At 39.8% G+C, this 25525-nt stretch overlaps 2 long non-coding RNA genes across 2 annotated transcripts in view; one reads left to right on the forward strand and one right to left on the reverse strand.

Annotated features, from left to right (window-relative positions):
* The window catches only part of LOC131401574 (uncharacterized), a 28297-nt gene extending 20801 nt beyond the window's left edge, over positions 1–7496 (reverse strand). Inside the window, exon 1 of the long non-coding RNA XR_009217762.1 lies at positions 7441–7496. This is a non-coding gene — a long non-coding RNA (uncharacterized LOC131401574). The remainder of the gene's footprint in view (positions 1–7440) is intronic.
* LOC131401575 (uncharacterized) overlaps positions 1–10615 on the forward strand; it is a 28513-nt gene extending 17898 nt beyond the window's left edge. Inside the window, exons 2-3 of the long non-coding RNA XR_009217763.1 lie at positions 10098–10144; positions 10523–10615. This is a non-coding gene — a long non-coding RNA (uncharacterized LOC131401575). The remainder of the gene's footprint in view (positions 1–10097; positions 10145–10522) is intronic.
* Positions 10616–25525: the final 14910 nt, after the last annotated feature.

Here is a 25525-nt window from a genome sequence, read left to right on the forward strand (position 1 = left end):
AGATTGGCAACAGATGTTAGCTCAGGGTGACTCCTCTAAGCAAAGAGAATAAAAAAATAAAACAACCAGTAAGTGTATATGCATGTATTGATGTTACTGCACAATATTGGGGTTCTCTTGCCCAATGCACATTAAAAAAGCCAATTATTCTGGCATCAGCTTTTGGGAAATGAAATGTAACTTTATTTTGTGAGATTGAGCTGCAAGGAGACCGGGGGCATGTGTCTGTCTCAGATCTGTCTCCCTGATCCAGGTCTTGGGGCACAATTTATGCGATGAAGGGCAGGGTGTTCTGACATGTGGAGGTAGATGATTGGAAGTAAGGAGAAGTGAGGTAATTGATGACATGCGCAAGCAAAATCAAGCTTTGCAGCTCTTCATCAGATGTGTGTTCACAAATTGGCAGTGTTACCATTATCAGAGAATGGAGATTTTAGCTCCTTGATATCATAAAGTTCACATATAAAGCATTTGTGAACTCCCAGTTGATGAGTTGGTGGTCCCAACTTGTCTGAACTGGAAGAGGTGTCTCAGTTCCTGAAAGAAAACTAACTACTCTGTTTATAAGATGGGGTCAGTTGAACTGGTCCTGGAGGGCCCATGGTTACATTTGTATATGTGCATCTATGCATATGCATGAGATTATCTGTATGTGTGTTAAATGTGGAATATACAGAAAGCCAGACTCTAGATAAAGTGGTCAGGACAGATTTTATTCAGGCATATACCACTGCAATAGGGAAGAAGGAACAGGATGAACTGAACTCAATTTGATTTGTACAGATGTGACTGGGCATTTGAAAGGGAGAATGAGGGAGCAGGCAGAGGGGTGAGCAGGGGCTCAGTAGAGTCAGGGAGGGAAAAGTTACAGAATGTTGGTCAGTGCAGTGTGATCTGACCAGTTGTGTCTGCTAGTTGGAAATAATCAAAGTTTCACTTCTCTCTTCTCACAGCATCTGGGAGACAGACACCCTGTCCTCATCTCAAGGAATGGCTCTCAGGACCTTGAGAAATGCACTCCTGAGTTATAGCAGACACACCTACAACTCTAAAGGACAGAGGAAAGATTCACAGTTGTAAGCACTTTTGGGTAAATGCTCTAAGAAAGGGATGTCAGGGGCCAATGATCGAGTGTTGGCCAGAACAAATAGTCAATTCTGTTGGCTGCCTTGAGCTTTCTCAAGCAGGCACTTTAAGGGGGCAGGGGTCATCCTAAGGATGTTGATTTGAGCTATTAGAAACTGTGTAAGTGTTTAAGTCTTATAATATGTGTGGGAATGTGAAACCATTTGTGCTGAGAGGCTGTAGTTATTATAGGCCAAGTTATTATAGGCTCAAAGGAGAGTGGCTTGAGTTTGGCCAAGTACAGGAAACTATATATATAAATAATACTCGTATATTTTTTCAATAATAAAAATCACTATATTGAATAATATCATATATTGAATTAAATAATATAAATATATATTTAATGACTATATATTGAATGTGTATATGTATATATATTTGAATTAAATAATATAAATATATATATATGATTTAAAGGAAAATTCAGATATAGTAACAGAAATTTCCAGAATTGATAAAAGACTTCTACTCTAGATTCAGGCAGCTGAATACATCTCAAGCAAAATTAAAAAAAAAACAAATTCTAGAGCCAGATCCATTCAGGGAAACCAAAGCACACTAAATACAAAAGAAGATATTCAAAGCCCCTCAGAGGAACAGAATACTTACAGAGACTTACATTTAGACCTATGATACATTACTTAACAATGGAAGGCAAGAGAGAGTTGGATTAAATCTTCAAGGTACAGAGAGAAAATAACTTTCAGTGTATACCCAATCAAACTATATCTCAATAACTAGGGTGACTTAAAGATGTTTTTATGCAAACATTTACTAAGGGTATTACCACGAACAAATGCTCATTAAGGAATTTCTAAAGAATGTACTTTAAGGGGGTCAGCCACCTGACGTAGTGGTTTAAGTTCAGCACACTCTGCTTCCAAGGCCTGGGTTCATGAGTTTGGATCCCAGGCGTGGATCTACACCACTCATCAACCATGCTATGGTGATGATCCACGTAGAAAATAGAGGAAGATTGGCATAGGTGTTAGCCCAGGGCTAATCTTCCTCAAGGAAAAGACTTAAAAAGTAAAAAAGAATATACTTTAAGAAGAAAGAAACTGGGACAGCCTCGTGGGTAAGAAGCTAAGTGTGTGCGCTCCGCTACTGGTGGCCTGGGTTGAGATCCTGGGTGCGCACCGATGCACCCCTTCTCTGGCCATGCTGAGGCCGTGTCCCACATACAACAACTAGAAGGCTGTGCAACTAAGACATACAACTATCTACTGGGGCTTTGGGGGTAAAAAAAAGGGAGGAGGATTGGCAATAGATGTTAGCTCAGAGCTGGTCTTCCTCAACAAAAAGAGGAGGATTATCATGGATGTTAGCTCAGGGCTGATCTTCCTCACAAAAGAAAAAAGGAAGAAGAAACAAACTGATAGAAGAAGAAATGGTAAGAGGTAAAAATGGATTGTGAAGATAAAAAAGGGTAAACATCGGAATAAATCATTGAAAGCATGATTTTTCCAAACAATTATAATATTGACAATATATAACTGATGGAGTTAAAAACTAATGACAAGGGAACTTCTGTTTTAGAGTAGACCAGGACAGGAAAGCACTCGCTGCAAAACTGGACAAAGCCAGATAAATTATAAATATATTTTTAGAGCATCAGAGAACTTCAGAATCAACCAACTAAAATTCCAGAAAGACAAAAAAGTTTTTTATGTGAGCCCTGCAGGCGTTTTCTGATTCTGGGTGGTTGCCGAGGATCTGGCCTGCTCAGCCAGATCCTCGGCTAGGAAAAAGAGAAACTAGCCAAACTTATAGTGATTCTGCAGGACTGGTGTGGCAGATGAAACCTGAGGGCTTTCAGACACACTACTGCTCTTTCTCGCAGCACTTGTGCTAAGTTTTGGTGCCACACAGGAATCTGGGGAAGTAGGCCAAAAGCTTCCACAAAACAAAATGAAACCTCCAGAAGTGGTGAAAGTGGCCTAAGTCCAACATACCGCTAGTCTGATCTGCAGGGAATTTCCCATATTGTGAAGAGATATCAGGTGGAGGCTGGAGAGCTGTGCTGAGATGTCTGAAGGGTGTAGCTGAATAGTCTATGGGCTCCCAAACTTGAGGAGACAGAAATCTACCAGACTTAGAACCAGACGCCTGTGCGGGGGAGGGGAGCACAGCAAACAGGAACGGGAAAGTGGAAGGGCTGGGTTTACTAAAAGTGAGACCCAGCCCCAACTCTGATCAAGGTCTGATTGGACTCAGGTGCTCCAACCTCACTCTGTTTCTCAATGAAGGAAAATAAAGTCATGTGGAACCTCTTGAGTTATGTTACACAGACCTTCCAAAGACACTGGTGAGAGGATGGAGAAGGCAAGCCACAGACTGGGAGAAGACCTTTGCAAATCACATATCTGACAGGACTATAAGGAACGCTCAAAACTCGGCAATAAGAAAATCCTAGTTTAAAATGGGCACAGGTTTGGACACTTCACCAAAGAAGATGCACAGATGACAAATAAGCACAGAAAAAGATGCTCAACGTCATTAATCGTGAGAAAGATGCACATAAAAACCACATTGAGATCCTGCTCTGTACCTATTAGAATGACTAGAATTAAAGAGGTTGAGCATACCAAGTGTTAATGAGGATGGAAAGTAACTGGAACACTCTTACATTGCTGGTGGGAACACAAAGTGGTTCAGCCTCTTTGGAAAACAGTTTTATTTGTTTATTTACTTTTTTGTGAGGAAGATCAGCCCTGAGATAACATCCATGCTAATCCTCCTCTTTTTGTTGAGGAAGACCAGCTCTGAGCTAACATCTATTGCCAATCCTCCTCCTTTTTTTTTTCTCTCCAAAGCCCCAGTACATAGTTGTATGACATAGTTGCACATTCTTCTAGTTGCTGTATGTGGGACGTGGCCCCAGCATGGCTGGAGAAGCGGTGCATCGGTGTGCACCCACAATCCAAACCCGGGTCACCAATAGCGGAGCAGACGCACTTAACCACTAAGCCACGGGGCCAGCCCCTGGAAAAACAGTTTTAAAGTGGAGTTTGTTATGCTGCTGTAACAAATTAGCACAAATTTCATGGCTTAATACAACACAGATTTATAGTTTTACAGTTCTGTAGGTTAGCAGTCTGACATGGGTCTCCTTGGGCTAAAATCAAGGTATCGGCAGAACTAGGTTCTTTTGGGGGGACTATAAAGTTTAATCCATTTCCTAGCCCTTTCAAGCTTCTAGAGAACACCACATTCCTTAGCCTATGGCGACCCTCCGCCACCCTCAAAACCAAGAACTCGGCATCTCTCTGGCCCTGCTTCCCTTGTTGCAATTTTTTCTACTCTACTGCTTCTCTTTCCCTTTTAAGGGCCTTTGTGATGCACTGGGCCCACCTGGATAATCCATGGTAATCTCCCTATTTTAAAGGCAGTTGATCAGCAACCTTAATTCCATCTGCAAATTTAATTCACCTTTGCCAAGTAAACTAACGTATTCCCAGGTTTAGGGATTAGGACATCTTTGTGGGACATGACTTTACTACCACAAACAGTTTTTAAAATAAAGTTAAACATACACATACCATATGACCCAGCAATTTCACTTCTAGGTGCTTACCCAAGAGAAGAAGACGAATGTTCACACAAAAACTTGTTTGCAAAGATTTATAGTAGTTTTATTCATAGTCAAAAAAAGGCAAAACCGAAAATAACTCAAATGTCCTTCAACTGGTGGGTGGATAAACTGTGGTACATTCATACAATAGATACTACATTCAGCAATAAAACGGAAGGAACTGCTGATACAGTCAACAACATGGATGAACACTCGAATGTACGTATTGCGCTAAATGAAAGAAACAAGACTCAAAACGCTGAATACTGTAGGATTCCATTTATATGATATTCTAGAAAAGACAAACCATAGCGGAAGACAACAAATCATTAGCCATCAGGGGTTAAGGGTGGGGGAAGAGTTGACTACAAAATAGCAGCTAAAGGCAGTTCTGGGTGCTGGAACTGTTCTGTATCTTGATTTTGGTAGTTGCACAGCTCTATGCTTTTGTCAAAACTAACGTACAAAGAGGAAAACAAATACATCATTTCTCACTCATCAGATTCGCAAAAATTTAAAAATCTGACAATGCTGATCTGACAATTCCCATGGCAAGGATGACTCAGACACTGTTGGCAGGAACGGAAATTGTTAAAACTTCAGAGGGTAATTTGGCTGCAGCTGGTCAAGTTGCAGATACACATCAGCCTCTGGCCTAGCAATCCAATCACAGTCAGGTGTCACTTCTAAGGAGTCCACGTGTGCTCGAGGAGACACACACACACACAAAGTATAGTCATTAAACATGGTAGGGGAATGAATTAATTGTGGTTAGTCGTTATTTAAAAAAGAAAGGAAAAAAATGCATATGGGAAAGAATCAACCCTGCTGGCTACATATATGATCTGGGAAGGTAACTCATTTGTTTGTCTACTTAATAGTACGTAGCACAGAGAGCACTGTACTAGGAATCTGCAGACAAGTATCTAAGAATTTAGTTCCAACTCTGCCACTAAGTAGCAGTCAGACTATGGATGACTTAACTTGAGAAACCTCACTTTCCATTTTCTGGAAAATGAAGAGGTTAGGCTCTACAACCACTAAAATTATTTCCAACTCCACAATTCTATGATTCAATAAGTCAACAATCAAAAATTATATTCCAATTTACCTATGTTGAGAAACTGTTTTTCCCAGACACCCTGAAATCAGAAACTATCAGGGAAATAGGACATCTTAAAATATTGATACTTAAAATGGCCCAAATTTATTGGTACATCTATGACTAGCTGTTTAATCAAGATCGTAACTCAGAAAGAGCATATAAACAGTGAAACCTACCATATTGACTTGGGTCACCCTCAGGTAACACATATGTCCTCTCCCATTTTAACATTCCAAAACAAATTCACCATACTAATGAGTCCATCTTGTCAAGTTCAGGTCTATCTAGCCAAAAGTCATTCATGTATATGGTAAGATTTACTTCATTTTTTTAACAAAGATAAAATGATGAATGGCTTTTTGTATTTTTGCCTGTTTCATCTATAAAGATCTTACATTACAATTTAATAGCTTCAGCCTGCTACAATAATTTAAAGAGCCTTTTGAAGCTTGTAATATGCCACGTCCAACAGGATCTAGTAAAAAAATCAGTAGTTCACAATCCGAAAAAGCTCATTTATATTCATTACCAACAATACTTACACTTCAAAGACACTAATAACCAACATATCATTTGTTCCTACTGGAGAATTTAATAGGTTAAATTCTGGTATCATCCGAAAGCATAATTAGGATGCTATCATTAAAATGAATTTTTAAATCAGAAATATTAAAACTAATGATTAAACTAAATGATTAACTAAATATTAAAATCAATGGCAACTAACGACTTGTTTTCTTTCCCTATGGTTTATCTTTTCTAGAATATCATATAAATGAAATCCTACCGTATTTGGCCTTTTGACTTTTCACCCTATCAGTCTAATCAAAATTTGAAAATTCCTGTTCTATGAGCTTTCCAAATCTAAATTCTTACAATTGTAAATGAATATGGAGACAAAACACACACTACATACTACTTCTAAAAACCTCCTCCTTATCCGATTTTAATTCTATCACCAACTACCAAGAAAAATCTTTCCACTGATACCAAAATTTCTTACACATTATGTCAATCATCAATTGATCAGTCATCAGTCTATGTTAACAGAATGTGAGTTATTATTAGAAAGCTACATAATTTGCACCAAGGATTGTTTAAAGCTCCTTTCATTAAATACAGTTTACAATAATTCACAAGCTTCAAAGTGTACCTTGCAAATATACAGTCAATTATCAGAAACTATTAGTGCGATTAGGCTTTTCTATAAAAGTGTTCCCAAGGAAGTAGGAATATTTATTTGTTTAAAGAACGCAATGAGGAGCCCAATAGCCTGAGCAGAGTCAGACAGAGGAGCGTTGACCACAGGCCATCTTATGAAGGGCCGTGTTCACCTGGAGATATCCCAACCTGGCCTAGACAGGGTCCCGGGTGGCAGGACTTCAAGGGCTCGTACAGAGGGCAGGCGACTCCCTGCCGCTCCCTGCACCTCTGCTGGGTGGGCAGGAGGCCCCGCTGTGGTGGGGCCCCGTCAAGGCAGAGGGACCGGCCTGCCAGGCTGCTCCTCCAAGGGACTAAGTTGGGCTCCTCTGCTTAGAGCAGCCCGCCAGCAGCCCCGGCCCCCGCCCCCGACACTGTGCTCCCGCCATCTGCAGCGGACATCTCCACACCGAGCCCGCTGCCCACTGCCGACCTCGGCGCCGCTCCTGCCCAGCGTTCCTCCACACTACAGAAAGGCAAGCTACCCAGCGCTGAAAATCCTGGTGGAAGGATCCAGAAACCACCAATCCTCCCACACAAACCTCCGAGGCAGCCATGTCCACACCAGGGACCCCCCCCTCCAGTGCACACGCTCTGGGGCTCTCCAGCTCGCCAGCCCCTCTGCTGCTCTGAGCGCCAGTCCTGCGCATGCTCGGGCATCTCCGAGGATACAATGGGAACCGCTGGGGTGGGCGCCAGGAGCGGTTGGCGACTGAGATGTCCTTGAGAGGGAGAGCGGGAGCGGGCTGTCCCTCTGCAGCTCTTGACTCTGCTCTCCCTGGATGACCGTCAGCTCCTGGAGAAGATCTGCCTTCCCTTGAGGTGGCTCCTCCTGTCCTGAGAAGTGCATCACATGAATTAACATTTGTTTCAAAAAGAACGATGACATCCTTAACACCTGATGTGTCGTGTCCCCAGAAGAATTCTCTGCTTCCCCAGAAAACTAGACAGCAAGCAACTGGGACCGTGTTCTGACCCAGGAAGGAAGGCTGCTGAGGGCACACCTGTCTCCCCTCTGCCGGCTCCTTCCCCTGATTTGTGGCCCTGGTCGGGCTATAACGTTGGGGACTCGTGCAGGTGACAACGCTCAAGTGTTTGCCCATGGTATTACATTTCTGATGATTTAGTGGTTAAAATGGGAGGCTAGCTGTCAGTTTTCCCGACGATTTCACTCACAGAAATGTCTTTGGATAAAGAGGTTTGTTTGCTTAATTTCTGGTTTTTATAATCAATAACAATAATTAAAATACTTATTTTATTAATCTCATTGGCATGCTAAAACAAACAACTCACTTGGTTTTCACCAAATTGGCTACATTTTCCTTAAAACTTTGGGAATATTGCTGTTTGAGGTAAAGAAAGCATTTGGGAAGAACAATTACCCTTAGATAATATCTTCCCAGATAAATGTACAAACACATAGTTATGAGCCATTTTGAGGAGCCTGCAAAATCCAGTTTGAGTTCTACAATGGATGATCTGAAGGTTAAATTAGTAATTTTCTGAGGAGTTTGCCAGTAAATGTTCATGTCGCCTTCATCAAATAGGTCTGGTGATTTAAATGAAGGTTGAGCTTAATGATAAAATTTTTCAAGAGACTGAGAAATATTAAGAAAATGTACTAAAAACAAAAAGGTGCAAATCAAAGGATAGCCTGCCATTATCCTCTTTAAATCAGAGTCACAGTAGCAGTATTGTCAAGGTATGAGAAGGAATAGAAATGCTTTATAAAGTCAATTCTTCACTTCCAAAGGACCTAACGTGACATTCTAGAAGTCTCCATAGTCTTTCACTCATCTAGATTAAAATTGCTCAATTTATATTTTAAAGACTAATGAATCTGAGGGCAAAATATTCAAGGTCAGTGTTTAATTGTTTTTCATTGTTGCAAAGTACATGGGTATAAAGTGTGGCTGAAATTCATGGTCTTGGAGAATAAAAATATATAGAACTTATTTATCACTCTCACAGCATGTCCTGACTTAATCCTACAAATGTCCCAAGAGTAAAACCTCAGTGAATTCCATTCTGTTCTTAGATATGACATCTTTCATTCGTAACGGATATTCTCAAATTAGGCTCTAGTTAGTAACTATGTTCCTGATGCAAATATGCAATAAATAAGAATCCATGCGTGATTAAATTTGGCTCAAGAGGACTACTTAGAGCCCAAATTTGTTTTTTGCTCTGTTTTTCTTTATCGATTTCTTTCTTTCTCCTCAGCAGAGTCGGCAGATAGATGACACAGAATGTTGAGAGACTGGAGGGCAGAGTCTTGAAGAATGTGGGATTTCCTAATCTTCCAGATATTTTTTATCTTTAAAATTCTACGATTTTTCTATTTATATAGGGGTTCATTTTTTTCATTATTTCTAATAGTGATCATAATAGTGAGACTAACAAAACTTAGCACTTGGGGAACATTTTTCATCATAAAAATTTACGTTATTCTGACAATTGTTAATATATTAAAAAGCCACTGAGAACTAATCTGATCCTCAGAGGATTTTTAGGTTACTGAGACTGTTCTGTGCATAATGGTGGTTACATGTCACTATATGTGTGTCAAAACCCATGGAACTGTACAACACAAAGTGTGACCCTTAAACTAGAGACTGTAGTTTATAACAACGTTTCAAGATTGTTCATTCATTATAACAAACGTATCACACTAATGCAAGGTGTTAATAATAGGGGAAACGGGGCTTGGGAGAGAGGAGAGAGGCAGTGTGGTGTGTGTATGGAGCTCTATGTACTATCTGTTCAATTATCTGTAAATCTAAAACTGTACTCTTAAGAATAAAGTTTTTTAAAGTTTTATTGAAAGGCACCGAAAGGTAAGCTAACACTGTAGGGCATCTATTTTGTGCAGAAGGACAAAGAAGAAGTTGAAATGATTTAAAAATTTCACCTTGTGAAGGTTTGAATTGTGGTGTGTTTCTGAAGCCTTAGACAAGGGCAGGACATAGAATTTGAGACATGGATGAAATAAATGAGAAGGAAGACATCAGAGTGATCAGAGCTGATCAAATAAATTTAGGACAAATTACTAAATCGGATGGATTTGTTTTTATTTTCTTTGCTTTTTAGAAATCTTACACCTTTCTATGAAAGCCACACGTGCACAGTGTCCACAGGTATGTTTCCTACTGAGAGGCACCTGCTTCTCTCCCTCTGCATCTTCTATTCCTTTCCCCCTCCTCTCACTACCTCTGACTGATGGTCCCTGTTTCTATCTCCCTTCCTTACTCTCCCTCTCTCCTGTTTGTTTGTTTGTTTTACTCTTTATCTTTGTGTTTTCTTTCTCCTCTTACACATCAGACTAACCATAACCTTCCTGGTCATTGTTTAGTTCCACTGAAAGATCTCAGTATTTTCCATCAAGAAATGACAGATCAGTGTTCTGGGAAAATTTTCTCTATTTCAGCTACTTCACACTCAATCTGAAGCAGGAAAATTTCTTGAAAGTTAAATCAATTGTTTATTTTTTTTTCTTTTCTGAATCCAAATTTCAGAGCTCCTGGTCATATTGGAAAAATTCCTGAAGACGGCTGCCTGGAGTTGAGCCATAGGAGTTCTTCCTATGGCCATAAAGGGGAATCCTTATTTTGGCCATGTGGCCTCAGGAGAAGCCCTCGTGAGAGAGGAATCTTTGCTAACCCTATGTTGTACCTAGGACTGGCTTCTCTTAAGACAGTGGTTCCTGAACTCCAGTGTGCATTAGAACCGTGTGGAGGTCCCCTACAACACAGAGTGCTGAGCCCATCCCAGAGTTTGTGATCCAGCAGGATGGAGTGACATGAGAATTTACGTCTCTGACCGTTTCCCAGGTGATGCTGCTGACCAGCCACACATTGAGAACCACCGGCTTAGAAACCCTAGGTTTCAAAGGATGCTTTGCTTGAGCAGACAGCCAAAAGTATCAAAATCGTAATCAAGATTCACCAACAACTTGAATGTGTTGGCATTTGGATCTAGAGGCTCCTGAATTTTCAGGGGCTAAAGCAAACATTACTCTGAGTTCAGGGTTTGTGACTCTCCTAAGTGTCACACAATTCCTTTGCTTGCTTCCCTTGAACCCTACCTGGCTAAGAAAGAATATTAAAAACAAAGCCAGCTTTGATTATTTAATCCTCAGTCAATTAAGACATTTTTGAGTGAGGTTTTTTTGACAGAATAGCTAACTTTATCTACACTATTGGAAACGAATTATTACTGATAACAATGGTTATTTACTAAGGTCCCAATATGTCTCAAGCCCTTTACATTTATTTCTCTGCTTCTCAGAACACTACGGGATCCCAGGTGTGTTTACTCTTTCTCCACAACTCCTCTAAGGAACCCCCCAGAGCACACTCATAATTGACCTCACCATGTTTTCTCTCATTTAATTTAGCAGTAGATTAAAATTACTGAAGAAACTTGAAGCGATCTTGAGCTCCAGCAGGAGAAGGTCTAAAGTCTATCCAGGACAAATGGCTTAGTGTTTGTTTCTGACAAGTTTCCAGGGACAAAGACTCCACAACCTTCAGAAACCAGTTCTGTTGATTATTAATATCTCTAATCAATGATATACATTAATTGTCTTTTTATTTATTGGTTGATTGTTTGCTATATTACTTTGCCATATAATAAAAGTTTTCTTTGTGTTATTTAAATAATTTTCACTTTATATCCACTTTTTAAAATTCGCCTTCTCTGGACTTCCTCATACATTGAAGATGGGAATTGTCCCCTATTAGCATTTTCCTCTTCAGTTTAGATAACCTCAGTTTCTTTACTGTGTTAAAAATATTTAATAAGTGTAGTGCTTTTTTTTCCTCCAGTTCTTCTCTAGGTTCAACTTATTAGGTAGTGTCGGGGGAAGAGGGAGAATCTCCCTCTGCCCTTTCCCTTAAGGTTCTTATGGCTGGCCAAATAATCAACAAGACAGGTTAGCAGGAGAAAATAATACCAAGTTTAATAACATGTATACATGGGAGAAAGCAGGGACACTGCGTTTCTCAACACAATAGCAGAAATTTTCGTCTTAAATACCATGTTCAGCCAATGACAAAGGAGGATTTTGGGGGTGATGGGAGTCACTTACAGGAGATTACCACTAAAGCACAGTAAACAAGATTAAGGTTATTATGCAGCTTTAAGGCCTCAACTTCCACATTGATAAGCCTCTAGAAATGAGGCCATCCCCCTCTCTTCTCAAAACAGAGAGGGAGATACCTTTACAAATGGAGATTTCCCTTATAAATGTAAATGATTGTCTGGCAACTCCTCGCAGGGTCATCCAGAGAATGCGGCCAGAGAGACAGAACTTCTGATAAGAGGGGCTTGTTGGTGCCTTTCCTATTGTAATCTCCACCCTACATTATCTTTATAGCCATCATGATAGATCTGTTCCAGGAAGGAACCACCATGTCAAATTCTTTAGGCAGGTAGTGGGGGAGGTCAAATGTCCTTCAGAGAAAACAATCAAGGTAAGAGATATATTTCAGGGTGGCCAAATCTTGATCTCCCACAGTCCCACCTTTGAAACTAAAAGTTTCACAGTCTTTTTGAAACTTAAAGAAGTTTCATAGTCCAGAAGCTGAGTTGGTAGATTGTTTCATCTCACTGAACGCATTTCTTAGTCCTGATAATAGATAAGTTCAATTAAGTTCATTTTGGAAGGTGGTGATGCAGGTGGGCTCTCAAGGTTATGCCTATTTTATGGAAGCAAGCAATCAAGTATTTAATAGAAGCATTTCTATGGAAACAAAAGAAAAACAAGGTTAATGGTTGGAGCAAATTGGAAACGTGTTTCTGAGTTAGGGGACAGCAAGTTAAGAAGATTTTTAGATGTCAGCGTCAAAGCAGATTTTGCAGTTTAAAATGTCTCTGATGGTGTCGTCAGGTCATCTCAAGTTTATATCAAGTCCATCAGCTTCATTTTGTAAGGTTTCAGGAAAAAGGGGAGGTTCAGTTTTCAGAGATTTCAAATGAAAATGATGGAAAAAATCAAAAATGTTAGTTTGGACATCTGTAGCCAGATATTTTAGGAGACTAGAAGAAATCAGGATCCAGTCTAGTCAACAGATATAAAACAAAAACCTCAAAAAACAGCAAAATTAGGATCTAATATCCGCAAATGTATACTAGAGTTTTAACTGAAATATAATTTTTCTGTCTAAAATCACCCTCATTTTTATTAAGATAGCCAAATTAAAAATTACTAGTTTGCAAAATAAGTCTAGTTCCAATAGAGTTGGCACAATTATTTACATAAGTACAGCAAGAATAGCAATTGATCACATAGGCTCTTTTAAATCTGCTTTGCTGGAACATTTTATAAGGAATCTCGGATTGAACTTCAAAGGCCTCTCGAGGCCAGGAAAGCCAAGCCAAGGATTTTGTCATCAGACTTTGCCTGCAATACCTACAGATTTGGGTGAATTCTTCTCCTCCGAGGTTCCCCCCAAATATTTCGAGGTTCCTTGTACTTGCCAGATAAGTGACATTCTTTACTTATCCTGGTAAGTGCTGCTTGGAACATAAGGTACCAGGCCAATATTTCCACGTGGCTTTATTCCATAAAGTCCAATCTTCATTCCTCAAAAGCTGTATGGTTATATTGCAAATATGATGTTCCAGTCACAACCTTGGTAATATAACCAGTGTTTCCAATTGTATCCTATTATAAGGAGAACAGATTCTTATTGAACTTATGCAAATAACTATATTGCCATGAAAACAACAATACTCACTAAGAGTTTCCAAATTCGAGGGATCAGATAGAGAGAAAAAGATAAATATTTCAATTTTACTTACAAAAATATCATTTACCAAATTGCTATAAATCATAGCTAGCTCAGGAGAAAAGAGAAAAAGTTTTCCTTAAATCTGAAAAAACAAAACATTAAAAATTCAGCAATACTTCAAATGAAAAATCATAAAAATTATAATCATCCTTATCAGTTCATTCAGTCCTGTGTAATCCATTCTTGATCCCAATCTTTTTGTTAGCAGCTTCATGAAGTCATCAGTCTCTCCATCAGATTTCTGTAATTTCTTACCAAGTTCAGTTTTATGATCAGAAAGTTTATCAGAAGCCTGTACTTCAGTGTAAATGTCAGAGTCCTTTCTATGAGTTTTTCTGAAGTTGAAACATTTTGTAAAAGCATTAGAGCAAAGAAATGAGTCTGCAAACAACAAGACCTCAAAATGGCAATTGACAGAGAAATTTGGTTAATTTTGTGACATACAACATTTTAAAATAATAATCAGAATTGTGACTGATAACAAGAACAGATCAGAATTTCAGTAATGTTATACAATTTTAAAACACCTATATCAATAACATTTACCCACATAATAGCACCTAAGCAGACTTATCATCACTTGTCTGACATTGCTTCCCATGTAATTTAACATACTGTATCAGCCTAATAAGTTTAGTATTATCTTTCTCCTTAAGAGAGCAAATTTCTTTGATAAGTTCCAGGGCCTTTTGAAAATTCTCAAAGAAAAAAGTAAAAAAAAGACTTTATTTAAGATATGAATTTTGGGGAGCTTGTCAAAAATATAAACAGTCAAAGCAAACAGAGTATTAACAGTCCAAAAAGCCTTAATAGAGAGACCTCAGTCTTTTGAAAGTAGGAAATTATTTTAACAGTTTTTTTTTTTTAGGTAGAATTACTCAAAGGTAAAGAAAAATCTTTTATAACCTCTTTATCAAGTTCAAGAAAATTATCCTTTTAAGAGAAATAAGACCAAATTATAATTTTGTACCAGCTTACTTCTGATATTAAAACTCATTTACTTAATTAAATTCATTTCAACCTTAGCCAACTTGACGATGCAAAAACTGCTTTTCCAGAATTCCTTCCGCAAACCTTCTATAGCTTTCTTTTCACATTCAGAATTTGTCCCATGTCTTTCTTTTCCCTCCTAGTACTTGAGGACAAATTTATCTTTCTTAATCAATCAAAAAAAATATTTCCATTCTTTGTACCTTCTTTATACATCTTACTTTCCCTGTACACAGACATATTTTTCTTAATATTTAGTGGCTTCAATCACATATACTAATTAGAAATTTTAACTCTTAGAAACCCCAATTTGTAAGTAAAAACTAAGTAAACAATTATAAATTTCTTTTACATCACTATCTTGTGGCTTGGAAAATTTATAAACACTTTATAACTTCTAGAAATATGTTACTTTATAGTACAATCTTTTAATAAAACACATGCTTATCAATAGACCCAAAACACCTTTTAGTTTTCCTGTAATGAAAAGCCAAAAGTAGACAAACGTACATTTAGCAATCAATGTCTAATATCTTATCTTATTTGGAAATGATCTAGATACTCAATTGAATTTTTATCATAAACTTTAGCAAAACTCTAAAGTTTTAAGTCACCAAAAAGAGTGTGCAAGCTGTAACCACCATAACACATCATTATTGTGTAAAGTTCATCTAACATTCATCTTTTTCACAACTATTTAGTTACTTGTTCCAAATAATTATTTAGATTGCCTACAAGACTTCATAAGACTTCAGATAAAATTAGCCATCATTTAAATTACTATTTTTGTTAACCAATTCTGTAATAGAAATAACATCAGTTTTTTTTCTACAAAATTTCATGTAAATTTCATCACCTCTTATATCTTTAAACATAGTTATCATTAAGATTTTTATCAATAGGTCTTGGTCTTCTAATTTTGGACAAGGGAAGCATTCCCACTCAGACATTTTAAAACATACTCTGGCAAAGCTGATGTAACCTCTTTATATAAAATTAGCTGAAACATTCCAAGCTTTATAATCTTATCAACACTTAACATGTTCTCAAGTCAATTATAACCTGAGTCAAGGTCTTAAGGCTAGTCAAATGTTTTCCTTCCTTTTTCTGGCCTTTTCTTAGGTACCAAATAAATAATTATGTGAGAGCTCTAAAAACATTTTTTTTCCCCAATTTAGAAGTTTTTCCAATTCAAAGGATCCGTCGTCTGGCCATTGACGAGTAGGATCTTCATTTGTATATTTATTCCAATAGTGACTTGAACCAATATGCCTTTTTAAGGAAAGACCCGGGGGTAAATTTCCACGCTTAGAATAAATCTTTACCATGGACGCAAGAGGCATCCCTGGTGAGGGCGCAGATGATGTAGCCCCCATGATCCACAGAATTCACTCCCAAAGATATTCAGAGACAGTAAAGACCTTCGTTGCACAGGTGGTAAGGATGGTGTCTCCGGTCTCCCACAATAGTGTGGGACGCCTCCAGTCATATACCCGCTAATCTGTGACACTGGGCAGGCGATACTGGAATGAGATTTTTCCAGCACTAACAAGCAACAAAGGTTAAGACGACAAAAGCCCTTATGGACTGGGCCCTTTATGACAAACTCCCCTGAGAGCTTGGCACAGCCGGACAAAGAGAGTTTGGAACCCCAGTCTACTTGACTGACCACCAAGGGGCACCCCGGTAAATGCACCTTCCGTATGGTGGAGACCAAGGAGAATATTCTCACTGGTCACAAAGCCAAGTTTTCAGGACACAGAACAAGACAAAGACCACTCTAGGAGGAAAAAGGATCAAGATCAAAACCAAGAGTACTCTACCAAATTTAAACTAAGAGTCACTAAAAGCACAAGAAACTAGTTTCCCAAATATTTTCTCCTGCCAATCTAAATTTAGAAAGAGAAAAAATTCTCACCATTTCCTTCCGCCGGACTCCGCAGATAGAGATTCCAGGAGGCTGACGTGGTAAGAAGTCTTACCTTTTTGCCGGCTTTCGTCAGGCGTTCCCGTATCTCATCATCTGCAGTAGTCCAGGGAGAAGGCAGGTCTTCCAGCCAGAGAAGGCAACTTGCCAGCCAGTGAGGCTCCTGGCGACTTCGCCAAAACTCTCGGGGGAAGAGGGAGAATCTCCCTCTGCCCTTTCCCTTAAGGTTCTTCTGGCTGGCCAAATAATTAACAAGAGAGGTTAGCAGGAGAAAATAATACCAAGTTTAATAACATGTATACATGGGAGAAACTCAGAAATGAGCAACTCTTCCCTCTGTCTAAGCTGCTTGCTTAAGTATTGCAGCTAAAGGCGAGGAATGTGTTGGGGGTGGGTAGTGGCCTGGGACTTCAGAGGGCAGGAGGACAATTCTTTTCAGGGTCATCTATAGATAATGTGGTCAGGGAGAGATAGAGTTTTTTGATAAAAGTGGCTTGGTGTCTCTCCCATTGTAACATCTACCTTACATTATCATTACAACTATCGTGATAGAAGATCTGTTCCAGGAAGGAACCACCATGTCAAATTCTTTAGGCAGCTAATGGGGGAGGTCAAATGTCCTTCAGAGAAAACAATCAAGGCAAAGAGATACATTTCAGGGTGGCCAAATCTTGATCTCCCACACAACAAAGGTTAAGACGACAAAAGCCCTTATGGACTGGGCCCTTTATGACAAACTCCCCTGAGAGCTTGGCACAGCCGGACAAAGAGACAGTTCAGATCCCCAGTCTACTCGACTGGCCACCAAGGGGCACCCTGGTAAATGCACCTTCCGTATGGTAGAGACCAAGGAGAATATTCTCACTGGTCACAAAGCCAAGTTGTCTCAGGACACAGAACAAGACAGAAGGAAAAACCTCATCCGTTTTTTTTCTTATGTGCACAATGACAGCTTTAGCCATGCCTTAGGTCTCTTGGAGTCAGAATAATACCTAGGGGGGGAGGTGCCACGGGGTTGGGGACTGTGTGGTTTGCAGAGTACCTCGTCGTTGCATGGACATTTTCTTGCAGTTGGCGGGAGACCTGTGTCATCTACCCTGTTCTGTGACTCAAATTATCCTGTCACGGGAGCCTTCTGAAAGTGGTGAGCGCCCTAATGGCTCTTAACTGCTCGACCCGTGCCCACCAAATTTGCGGCCTTTTTGGCTTCCAAGATGCCCCTGGCAATGGCCTTAACTTCATGTGCATATTAACCCACAGCAAAGTTTGTCTAAATAGATGCCAGTCTGCTGAGACCCGCAAACTCACCAGTCTGTGGGGCCGGCCAGGACAGTAGGCTCATAGGGCCTATGCCTGCATCCTATCCTATAGTATTTCCTTCTTATGACACACGATACAAAAGACAGAGACAAAAGAGAAAAACAGAGACTATCTCTGGGAGGAAAAGGGATCAAGATCAAAACCAAGAGTACTCTATCAAATTTACCAGAGTCACTAAAAGCACAAGAAACTAGTTTCCCAAATATTTTCTCCTGCCAATCTAAATTTAGAAAGAGGAAAAAATTTCTCACTACTTCCTTCCACCGGACTCCACAGGTAGAGATTCCGGGAGGCTGACGTGGTAAGAAGTCTTACATTTTGCCGGCTTTCATCAGGGGTTCCCGTATTTCATCCGCTGTAGTAATCCAGGGAGAAGGCAGTTCTTCCAGGCAGAGAAGGCAACTTGCTAGCCAGTGTAGCCCCACCTTGGGCACAAAAATTCTTATTTGATTTCTGATACTGGTGATTTGTGTTTAATTTCAGTGGTTTATTAACTTTATTAATATTTTTAAAAATAACTTTTAGCCTGATTTGTTTCTTTAATATTTTTCTATTTCATTGATTCTTATCATTATTATTGTTTCCATTCTGCACTTTTTCCAGTGTGATTCTCTTTTAATTCTTAAGACAGAAGTTGAGATTATGGATTTCGTGTCTGTCTTCTATATTCATACATTCATTTAAGGCTACACACCATTGTCTTGCAAGCACAGATGTAGCTAGTATCTCTTATCTTCTCTAGTATATTTCTAAACTCTGTGCTGTAAGCCATGTCTGTCCCATAGGATCTCCAGCCCATGAGCCTGCAGCAATGCCAGCCTTCGTGTGTCTCCATCCCTCTACCTGAAGCTGATATCTTCTGTCCAGTGTCACCCTCTCATATGATTGCAGCCCACGTCTGACCTTTTGTGTTGTCAAGGTTTTCTCTCCCCTCTGTCCATACCACCTCTCAGAAGTCTCCATTCCTTGTTCCTGTAGTCCATGGCAACCCATATGAGTCTCCATTCCATCTCTCTAAAACCCATGTCAGACACCTAATTTCATTCTCTCACATACTTGCAGCGGATATCTTTCCTCGAGTGTCTCTATCTCCTGTGCCCACATTTGATACCAGACCTCACATGTCTCTCTCACTCCATGTGTCTGCATCCCTTTCCATCCCTGAGTGTGCCTCTCAGCTGTGCTTCAGCCCATGCCAGCTCGTGTTTGTCTGCGTTCTCTATGCCTCCAGCCCATCTAGACAACCATTATTTTCATCTACTGTTCCTCTAGGCCCTGTCTCAACTCGTGTGTTTCCTTACCCTGTGCCTGTAGCACATGTGTTCCTCAAGTATCTTCACCAAGTGTCCCACACTTGGGTGTCATTCACCCAAGGGACACTGGTTCCTCCTAGGTTTTGGTCATTGTGAATAAAGTTGCTTTTTAGATGTTCTTAGGGGGTCTGTGTGTGGATGTATATTTTCACGGTAGTTGGAGAAATACACTGGTGCACAATTGGTGCATCATATAGTGACACTGTACTTAGGTTCACAGTAATTAGCAAGATGTCTTCTTAAGAGGTTATACTATGTGTATTCCCATCAGCAATGAATGAGATTTCCTATTGTCCCACATCCTCACCAGTAATTGGTATTGTCAGTTTTGAGATTTTAGCTATTCTACTAGAAGAGTAGAGTATCTCATTGGTGTTTTAATTTGCTTTTTCTTAATGCACGATGGATTTTATTTTCCAATAATTCCTTGTTGTTGAGCAATTTATATATGCTTATTTCCCATGTATATATATATATTTTTTGGTAACTTGTCTATTCATATTTTGGTCTATTTATTTTAATTTGGGAGGTTTGTTTTCTTGTTGCAGCGTTTGACTGGTTCTTTGAATAATTTGCATGCAAGGTTTTCTGCAGATATGTTTTTTACAAATGTATTATCTTAGTCAGGAGTTTGTATTTCCACTCTGTGAATGCTGTCTTTCCCAGATTGGAGAATTTAAATTTAACCAAGTCCACATGATTAATTCTTTTCTTCATGGATTGTGTTTTTTGTGTTGTATATGAAAACAAATCATCAAACTATAAATCATGAAGATTTTCTCTTATTTCCCAGCATGAATTTTATAGTTTTGTATTTTATATTTAAGTTGATGAGTGAATTTGAGTACATTTATTTCTAAGGTGCAAAATTTGTGTCTTTGTTCATTTATTTCCATAGGGTCGTCCTTTTGTATCATCACCATGGTTGATGATGACTGGAGACTAAAAGACTAAAGACTAAAAATCTATTATTTTTTATGTTGGAGTGCATTTATTGTCATGACCAAGATCAAGTTGTCTGTACTTGCAGAGGTCTATGTGTGGACTTTCCGTGTTTTTTCATTTACCTCTGTGTCTATTCATTTTAAAATATCACTGTCTCTTGATTATTCTAGTATTGTAAAATAGCACAGTCTCTTGACTTTGTAATTAATCTTGAAATTGAGAAGTGTGAGTTCATCAATTTGTTCTTCATCAGGATTGTCTATCTGACAAAGAAAGTCTGTATGTCTGTGTTATATCCAATGCTGAAAACTAACAAGCTTAAATAAGCTTTTATTTACCAAATATTATTTCATATCATGTTAACTGGAAAAACATTTGGATTTAGAAATAACTTTTCTAAGCACTTACTTCAAATTAACTGAATAGAGCTCTTAATTTTGACCATACCCTCCAGAGGTAAAATACCGTGCACATATAACATACATGTAGACAGACACATATGAAGAAGAGACAGATTTTGGCGCTGACCCTGTGGCTTACTGGTTAAGTGCGCAAGCTCCGCTATTGGCGGCCCGGGTTCATATCTCGGGCAGACACTGATGCACCGCTTCTCTGGACATGCTGAGGCTGCGTCCCACATACAGCAACTAGAAGCATGTGCAACTATGACATACAACTATCTACTGGGAGCTTTGGGGAAGAAAAAAAGGAGGAGGAATGGCAATAGATGTTAGCTCAGAGCTGGTCGTCCTCAGCAAAAAGAGGAGGATTAGCAAGGATGTTAACTCAGGGGTGATCTCCCTCACAAAAAAAAAAAGAAAAAAAGAAAACCGGTACTCAATTCTGCCTGTCAGTGGCAGTTTGGTGAGAAACTGAAGAGCCAGATTGTATGTATAACTGAGATCAAATGGTATTTGTCTTTCTCTGTCTCGGTAATTTCACTTAGCATAATGACCTCAAGGTCCATACATGACATTGCAAATGGCAAGATTTTCTCTTTCTTATTGCTGAATAATATTCCATTGTAAATATGTACCACATTTTCTTTCCTTTTTTTTGTGAGGAAGATCAGCCCTGTGCTAACATGTGCCAATCCTCCTCTTTTTGCTGAGGAAGACTGGCCCTGGGCTAACATCCGTGCCCATCTTCCTCCACTTTGTATGGGACTCCATCACAACATGGCCTGACAAGTGGTGAGGCAGTGCGCTCCCAGAATCTGAACCCCAGGCTACCACAGCAGAACACATGCACTTAACCACTACGCCACCAGGCCGGCCCATACTACATTTTCTTTATCCATTCATCTATTGATGGACATTTAGGTTGTTTCCATATCTTAGCTATATAAATAATGCTGTAATAATCACAGGGGTGCATATATCTTTTCAAGTTAGTGTTTTCATTTTTTTCGGATAAATACACTGAAGTGTATCTATTTTTAATTTTTTCAGGAACCTCCACTGTCTTTTCCATAGTGGCCCCACCAATTTAAATTCCCATGAACAACGCACAAGTGTTCCCTTTTCTTCACATCCTTGCCAACACTTAGTATCTCTTGTCTCTTTGATGATCACCATCCTTACACGTGTGAGATGATAGCTCTTTGTGGTCTTGATTTGCATTTCCCTGATGATTAGTGACATTGATCTCCTTCTCATGTATGTGGTGGCCATTTGGATGTCTTCTTTGGACAAATGTCTACTTAGTCTTTTGCCCATTTTTCGATTGGATTGCTTTTTTCTTATTGGGTTGTATGAGTTCTTTATAAATTTTCTTATGGGTTGTAAAAGCTTTTTATGAATTTTGGATATTTAACCCTTTATCTGATACGTGGTTTGTAAAATTTTTCTCCCAACCTTTTGATTTTGTTCATTGTTTCTTTTGCTGGTCAGAAGCTTTTAAGTTTGATGTAGTCCCATTTGTTGATTTTTTCTTTTGTTGTTTGCGGTTTTGGTGGGCTAGCCACAAAATCATTCCCAAGACCAATGTCGGGGGACCTCTTCACCTATGTTTTCTTCTAGAAGTTTTACAGCTTCAGGTCTGAGAATGCACAAAAGGCCGGGAGGAGCAATGTCCCTTTTTTTCGCAGCTGAACAGATTCAGTCTCTCATTTCTCTATCAAGCAGTTTTGTTCAGAACTTATAAAAACAATTCTTTCCAATTTTAAGCCAAATTAAAAAGGTCAGCCTGCCTCATTCACTCCAAAAGTGCCCTCTAGGCTTCTCTGGTATAGGAAATACCCCTTGGATTTCTCTTTCCTAGGAATGCTCCCCTGGGGTCCTCTGACCTAGGGTATGTACCGGTACCCCCTTAAGACACCTAGCCTTAAGACTTGAAAACAGCTCAAAGAAACTCTGAACTGTTGACTTACAATAAGGAAGTCCGGGTTTCAGGAGAACTCACCGGGATCACCTGAAGAATGCAGTGATGTGGGGGGCCCAATGGGCCCTTATTGGTACCCAATGACAGTTCAGTGTAGATTCTAGGTGGTCTCTGGTAGTTTTCTCTGAAATCCTGCCATGACTACACCAACAAATGTCTACGTCAATAATCCATAATCAATCTATAAATCAAAATTGGAGTGAGTTTATTATGAGCAAACGTTTGAGGACTGTGCCCCTGGGTCTTCCTTTCCTAAGGAAGGAAGGGCACCAAAGAATTGGGGTGTACAGAGCGGTTATATACCATCAAAGAGCATGTATCACATAGGATTGTAATGTCCCTTTTACTATAGCAACAAGATCACCCTGTCAGATTGCCTGGCCAGAATAGCTATTGATGGACACAGCAGGGAGCAGGTCTGCTATCTCGATGGGCTTGGCTGGATCAGGTCTGTTGTCTCGAACTGGGTGGTCACAGGATGACTGCAGCAACCAAATCCTAGCTTAGGGAGAAATGCTCATCCTTAAGGTAATGTCAATGAGGGGGAAGTTGCATCCTTATCTTAAGGGCATTTACTTTTCTCTTTCGGACACGGGAAAGCTGATACACAATGCAGGAGACAAGCCATTTTGGAAAAACAAACTCTGGCCAAATTAGTTTTACCCCAAATGGCTTCCTCATGTGCTCCAATATATCCTATTGCTTGCCATTTATTTATCAGTTCCTTAGTACTCATTGTGTGTCTGTTATGTTTATAGAATATATAATATCCTGGGGAAACAGGAGTCATACCATATGGTGCCTGGAGGCAGGGAGCATATAACCCTACTTGGAAAATAACTACATTTCTGAAATGCTAAACAGAAATACAGCAGAGAAAAAGACATGCCTCGATGGTCGAGGAAACGCCACAGCAAAGTTATTAATTGAATGCAAAACAGCGACAATCAGCACAAATGCCAAAAAAGCTCTGGAGACTCAAGTTTGCTCAACTAGCATCTCATAATAAAGCAAAGATTCAGCACTGGTTCTGGAGAGACCTTGATGTGGACATATGGTGATGACATTGAATTCTTCTGAGGAAGATTTTTTAATCTTTTTTTTTTTGTGAGGAAGATCAGCCTTGAGCTAACATCCATGCTAATCATCCTCTTTTTGCTGAGGAAGACCAGCTCTGAGTTAACATCTATTGCCAATCCTCCTCCTTTTTTTTTCCCCAAAGCCCCAGTAGATAGTTGTATGTCATAGTTGCACATCCTTCTAGTTGTTGTATGTGGGACGTGGCCTCAGCATGGCTGGAGAAGCGGTGCGTCAGTGCCCGCCCGGGATCTGACCCCAGGCCGCCAGTAGCGGAGCACATGCACTTAACCACCAAGCCACGGGGCCGGCCCTGAAGAGGATTTTTTAAACACAGGAAATAATGTGTGATTATTCTAACTAAACATAGATTTTTAAAATCTCAAAACAAGTGGTACTCCTGGTGGGTTATTTCTGAATAACAGCTGTCATTGTCTTAGCTCTTTCCACATAGTAGTTGCCCCTGCGTCACACCAGCCCTACGAATAGGACCAAGGCGAGTATCATTCCTGATCTCCTGGTGAGAACACTGAGGACTTGTAAAGTTAGGATATCTGTCTGGGCCCCAGTGTTGATGATATCCTATGATTTTTGTCTACTCCCTATTTTTATTTATCTTCTGTAATTGCCATTAGGTTTCGATATAACTGATAACTTGTTACCTTGGCTTTTCAAATGAAACCCACAAAGTTTTTCGGTGTCTTTTGGTACCTTTTAATCAAATGAGGAAAATGATATTACCAGCTACAGCTGCTGCTCATATTGACAAGTCATTTCATTTATTTTTCTACCTGACAAGCGTGTTCATTCAATAGACATTAAGCGGCTGTTATGTAGTCATCGTGACATTGTCAAGAGTGGGTGGATTGACAGGACAAGTGTGCACACTTCTCGTGCTGAAGAGGCTTTCAGTGCATTTGAGGGAAGATGAAATACACTCAGGAAATTGTTAAGCTGCCACCCTTGCAGACAGCACAACATTGTTGTCAAAACGAGGGGTGCAGGTGTGCCGTGTCTGTGTGCTGATTCCGGAGTGGTTCACGTGAGCTGGGGCTTCAACTTGACTTTAGTGATTGATGAGACTCTGTGAGGGGAGGACCAGGGAGGGCCTTCTAGTGGAGTGGAGCTTGACTCAGGAAACAGGGAGAGACGAATTTGGGGGGTGGACGAGAGGCATGTAGAAAAATTTAAGTGATAGTCTGGTTGAAGAGATGGCATGTGTAGACACTAAAAAACCATGAAAGAAAATGTGTTTTCCTTATTTGCTGCTACTGGATCCATGAGGTGAAGGAGAGGTTTTGAGATTACATCACAGCACTGCAATATGTGAGAGTCCTGGGGTGTGGCTGAAAGCCTGGAGGACCAACTGAACTTTCCATATATATAGTTTATATGGGGTTGTATAGAATGCTTATAGCATACATTGTATTGGGGTGAACATGGAATCTTAAGTGAAACCGTTTATCCCTTTGGCTGTTGGTCTTGCCTGTTTTATATGGAGCCAGTGAAGTCCAAGACTGAATGGCATTGTGTTAGGATGATGAAGCGCTCTAGGCAAGAGTCCCTTAATCGGGGGATGTGCAGCTCGCTACCCGGATAGATGCCCGGCTACACCTTCCATGAAAGTTTCACATGATACAGATGTGAAGGAGGCAGGATCCTGTGCCTAAAGGCTGGCAACAGACAAGGAGACATTTTCCTAAACCAGCAGCTGGTGCAGCACTGTCAGGACATCACCCCTGACATCCTCTCTTGCTCGACTCTTACCTT

Source organism: Diceros bicornis (genome assembly GCF_020826845.1).
Source record: "Diceros bicornis minor isolate mBicDic1 chromosome 1 unlocalized genomic scaffold, mDicBic1.mat.cur SUPER_1_unloc_3, whole genome shotgun sequence".
In the NCBI taxonomy this organism is placed as follows: Eukaryota; Metazoa; Chordata; class Mammalia; order Perissodactyla; family Rhinocerotidae; genus Diceros; species Diceros bicornis.